The sequence below is a fragment of the Hyposmocoma kahamanoa genome, unplaced genomic scaffold (assembly GCF_003589595.1).
Source record: "Hyposmocoma kahamanoa isolate Upper Pololo Valley unplaced genomic scaffold, ASM358959v1 99706, whole genome shotgun sequence".
Taxonomy (NCBI): Eukaryota; Metazoa; Arthropoda; class Insecta; order Lepidoptera; family Cosmopterigidae; genus Hyposmocoma; species Hyposmocoma kahamanoa.
The window spans coordinates 9,034-14,874 of NW_020656004.1; positions in this window are offsets into that span (position 1 = coordinate 9,034).

Below are 5,841 nucleotides of genomic sequence, written 5' to 3' on the forward strand. Positions count from 1 at the left end.
TTCGACTTCGACTTCGACTTCGACTTCGACTTCGACTTCGACTTCGATTTTGACTTTGACTTTGACTTTGACTTTGACTTTGACTTTGACTTTGACTTTGACTTTGACCACACCGGGCGAAATGTAATTATCTATTAATATATTTTAAAAGTTACGTCATACATTTTTGAAGTCTGCGTTGCCTCTTTTTTTTTGCTTTATTGGCTATGTATGTAGATAGTGTAAAAAAGTATGTAGGTACAGTCGCTAATTTCTAGACGTCATTTCCTAGATAGTATATTTTTAGAGAAAATCGTGTTTATGTACCTCGTTCACGTAAATAAATAAATAAAATGAAAACGTTTTATTCGTTCATGTCCAGTACAGGGGCGGATGTTTCCGTTGAGGCTTGTTAGTACCTGTGTTAGGAAACATCTCTCTTCTATAATATTAATATTAACCTTGCTCTTAATTTTAAGATGATAAAACAGACAACCTTAATATCTACTATAACTGGTGTTACAACTAATACAAATTTCCCTAATTACAGAAATTTTCAACTTTTCAGACTAAACATAGATTAACCTAATTGTTAGTGTGTGTAAGTGCAAGTATGTATATATGTAGCTGTAGGTGTGTAATTGTGTGGAATGTGTGAATGTGTGTCATCCATCCGATAGACGTACAACATTCAAAATTTTACATTGTCATACCATGTTAAACGGTATCATTTCAATTGCTTGTCTCATATCACCGTCGCGTAAAGTCTGCAGTCTGCGAGCATGTCATGGATAAACCTACACATTCAATAAAGTTTGACAAACCCCAGGTCCTTGCAAAAGAAGTCCGTTATCTACCCAGGATGCTGCGAGAGGCCATTGAAATTAAAAAACATCCTAATTTCAACAGGGAAGATGGTTTCTCCGTACCACCAGTTTGGGATCCAGTATTTCCTCTAATGAAAAATCCCAAACAGACATAAGACTGCAGTACTCATTAATATGTTTTAGTTTATTCTAATTTCTATTATTAATTAATAATAAATTGAACTTAATAAAAATTCATTCAATAAAATAATTTGTTAAACTTATAGCGTAAATTGGAATATTTTCTTTGTAAAATTAAAAATAAGGTATTTAATTAATGACTATTGTAACTATAGTGAAAAAATAGGGTGGTTTGCATTAATATTAGACATAACTGGTTGATGACTGTACCACCTCAGTCAACCGTGACCATGGGACCTGTAAAGGGCCCGAAACGTCGGTTTGTTTGAAAAAACAAATATACGCGATTTAAACCCGGAAAAATAGTTTCATTTCCTATTTATATAAACATATATGTAAATTAAATTTGCAAAATCACGTGCAAAATACGCAAGAGCAAAAATATGTGTTGTTTTTTATTTTGTTTATCTACACACATATCATATACTATCTGTAATGTGTTCAAAAACCGCAAATTACGACCAGCATGAAGGTAAACTATTATGTTAGAACAAATTTCTTTTACATTCAAATTTATTTTTATATATTTTATTACACTCAAATTTTCGAATATCTCTGAAAAACAAAACAATTTTGTTAGACCTCATTTCTAATATCAGTCGAGATGAAGTTTTAGTCAATAGCAAACAAATTTGACAATTTCACACGTTACTTGATACCGAACGACATGATAGTTGGGGCCGATTCTAGTTTATCTATGAATTAAAACTAAAAACTACGGTTGTGTGACATGCGTGAGAAAAGTTTTTATTTGCCGCCATTTCGCCAGTCGTACCATGCGGTTCCTGAACACATGACAGAGAGCTTATAATATGTGTGTAGATAAACCAGTGTATGTAACTGTACATAATTAGGCAGAGATGTTTTTATGAAACTCGCCTGTCGGCTCTTTTCATAATACAATAATAATAATAAATCATTTATTTGGACATCTATGGCCCACTTGTTAGTAATACAAAAAGATACAGAACATTTAAACTTAAAGCTATTGTTAGTAGGTATAAATTACGGGACAATACATTGGCAACCACAAGAACACGTATATGCAACTTACTGCTCGAGGCGCCGATAACCTCATGATCTCACCAGAACCTGGATAAAATGTTGAAGCATCGGCGCATCAAGCTTAGCCGCGAACATTTTCAGAATGCTGTTAGGACCAGAACGCAGCCTCGAGAGTAGTGACGCCTTTTTGTTTCGCATCACAGCAAAAAAGTAATCTACTCCCGCTAGAGCAAACATCGAGGATGCGCTACAATGCCGTGGTAGTCCCATCAGCATTCTGAAACCGTTATTATATTGAACACGCAGGGCGCTGAGTGCCTTCTGCGTATAGTTCACCCACAGACCACCCGTGTAGAAGGATTGACAGTAAGCCTTGAATAATGTAATTTTGGCGTCCTCACTACAACGGGCAAATCTGTGTGCCAACATGTTACATCTGGCAGCCAACGCCCTACGTTCTCGATCAATATCAATTTGATCTTTGAGATCACCCGTCAGGTAATGTCCTAGATATTTAAATTTATCTACCCTTTTCAGGGGCAACCCGTTCAGACTTATCTTTGGTTCGTAGGACATTCCCTTACCAGGGACCCCAAAGATCAAGAACTCGCTCTTGGCACAGTTGTACACAAGGCCGTGAGAACTTGTGTAGGTACTTTTCACAAGTTCGAAGCAACTCCGCAATTGAGCCCGCCGTTGGACCCAGGAGCACCATATCGTCGGCATAGCTTATGTTATTCACGCATATGCCGTCGACATGACACCCGACTGGTTTACTGCTGAGCGCAACAACCAGCTCGTTCACGTACAGATTGAAGAGTTTCGGCGAAGTCAAACCACCCTGCCTTACACCGCACTTCAATCTGTACGCATCCGAGAGAGCTCTTCCCCATCTCACATTATTTTGTTGGTTCATGTACCAACATTTCAAAATTTCTATCAGATTCCGAGGTACGCCCGCTTTCTCGAGCTTACCCCAAAGAACATCATAAACCACGAGGTCAAATGCCTTTGAGAGATCAAGAAAACAGGCGTACACCGGCGTCTGCCTTTTTGTGTAATATTGGACGGTTTGCTTAAGACAAAAAATCATATAATAAAATCATAATAATAAAAAAATCATATATAATCATATATATCATAATCCCTCACTAGTGCTTTAATAATTTTCGTTATTTATTACATTATTTTACACAAAAAACGAACCGATTTTTGTTTTTTTTCCAATTTTGTTATTCGGTTCTTTTTTTCACAGAATTCGGGGAGTATTATATCGGAGGTATCGAAGTGTCTATATGATATTGATAATTACGTTTGCAAATTACTTTCACACATTATTATTAGGTCTGTATGTAAATTTTGGTAGTATATAATGTAGATAATCAATGTAATTATTCATAATTTATTCATTCATTATGTTATATGTTTCAATGTACTATATACACTGTTCTCGGATATAATTGTTACCTTAATAAATAAATAAATAAACATGTTACAAATGAATAAACATACTTCATGGTTAAAAAGCTCTTTTTCTTAAACTAACGCCATCTATCATCGAGTAGCTTATACTGTATTTTTTGTTAGCTTTACGCGCTTAAGTTTAGGGACTTAACTAAATGTAAGCAATCTTGACAGTATTTTATTGAGACATATGCTTTGTAAATCAATAGGTATAAAAATAGAAGAAGCTAAAAATTTGTATTTTGTATTTGAAGGTAAGTAAAAATTATTTAATAAATGTATATATATATTTCATTAAACAGACATGTCAAGATTGTTTACCTAAGTACATAAACAAATGGACTATAGGTTCTCTTATACAGGTCGTTTTTCTCATTCTTTCTTTACAGCTTGGTCTTGGTGAATTTTTCTTTTTCCTAATAATGTACTGAATACTATATGTATAACAGGGCAACTCATAAAAAGGACATTTAGCAATACGTCCGCAAAACATGCTGACAAACACGTCATCGAGCTATTTAACAGTAATTGCAATTTTTTGGTATTCTGCTCTTCAATGGCGAGTCGACGGCGGCGCTTTCGATGATGTAGTCTACTAACATCATAATACCTATACTTATTTCATTAAAATATGCATAGTAATTTCCAAAGTAAAGAAAGAGTTTTTGAAATTTGACTAGATCGAAAAAAGTCGCTATTTAGACGGTCTGTCCGCTGTTCAAAAGTTATAAGGGTGTTTTGCTGTCCAGCCTGGAATAAGTTTACTCCAGCGACACCTATTCTCAATCTCGAAAACCACAATACCTAGCTTAGATCTAATTACACTAAAAAAGTCGTGAATTAGTCATTTCTAGTCGTAAAAAACTAGATTTAGTTGTTACGTCGTTTTGAAGTTATTAAGGTGTTACTGTCCCCTTGGAATAAGTTTATTTCGGCGGCAACATTTCTCAACCTCGAGAACCACAATACCTAGCTTAGATCTGACTACACTAAAAGAAATCGTTATTTAGTCATTCTAGTAGTAAAAAACTAGATTTACTCATTATGCCGTTTTGAAGTTATTAAGGTGTTTCACTGTCCACGCTGGAATAAGCTTATTCCGGCGGCACCATTTTTGAATCTCGAGGACCACAGCTTCTAGCTTGGATCTGATTGTACTTAGAAAAATTCGTGAATTAGTAAATCGAGAATTAACCAAAGAAAAAGTTTACCTTCGAATGTGTTCTGAATTTGCATCTCATCAATTTTTATTCCTACTTATAATTTTGTGTAATTAGGTGGTTATTGAAATTATTTTATTTCTTTGACGAATAAAAATAATTTTATAAACACAATTAGTTATCATAAGTAATGTACGACAAATCGCGAAGTTGTACGTGTCCATTATCTTTTATGTTTTTCACCGAAAGAAATAATTCATAATGCACCACAGTCCAATTTCAAATACCTTTTCCACGCTAGCGTGCAAAGAAAGCCTTTCCGAGCAAGTGAGGTGAAACAAATTAATATTTTGGTAGTAAAACGAGTTTCAATAAAAACTTAAAAATTACAATTTTTGAAGCGAGATCTCTAGTCAGCGATGGTAGACGTAAAGGTATCTCTCTGAGTGAAGAAATAAATTTCTCACAGATGGCGCATAGAAAGTCATTAAAAACCAAACACAAAGACCTGAAACAAGCACATAGAAAGATTCGTAAGGTCCGTTGGTTCGTTCCGTGGCTTACCTGGCATAACATCTGACACGGGCACGGTTTGCTAGAGGACGTCGGTTTGAATACATAAGACATTTATTATTAATAATTCATATATAAATAATTTTTAAAGTCAAATATGAATATCATAATTTTATTTTTAGAAACGTTAATTGCATATAAAGCTTAAATATCATTTGATTGACTTATCGTGGTAATCCGTTGTTTTCAATGCGCACAATCTCGCCATTATTCATATTTCGGTATCGATTTCAAGTAAGGATTTACACTTTCTTTATCGCTTGCGATCCACAGACTTAATAAGATAATTATCAACCGGCTTACGGCGGCAACTGATTGCAGTGAGAAACAAAGAAATTATAATTTCAATAATACCTTTTCTAACATTTTTTTATAACACTAAGTGATGCGATGAACGGGTTACACTGTAACACAGAGCTTTAAATCGCAAAGATCTGGAGGACACTACAACTACATCCGTTACCCTGAGACATAAGGCGAGGCGGAAATTTTTCAGACGGATTCTTTTGGAATTAAATATCTAACTGTTTACATGATTTTTATATGGAGATATTCCTATTAAAGTACTACATAGAACTTGCTAAATTTTGGTTTTCTACCATTGACTTACAAATAAATGGACGACGCGTCTAATACAAAAACCACGAAAAAAA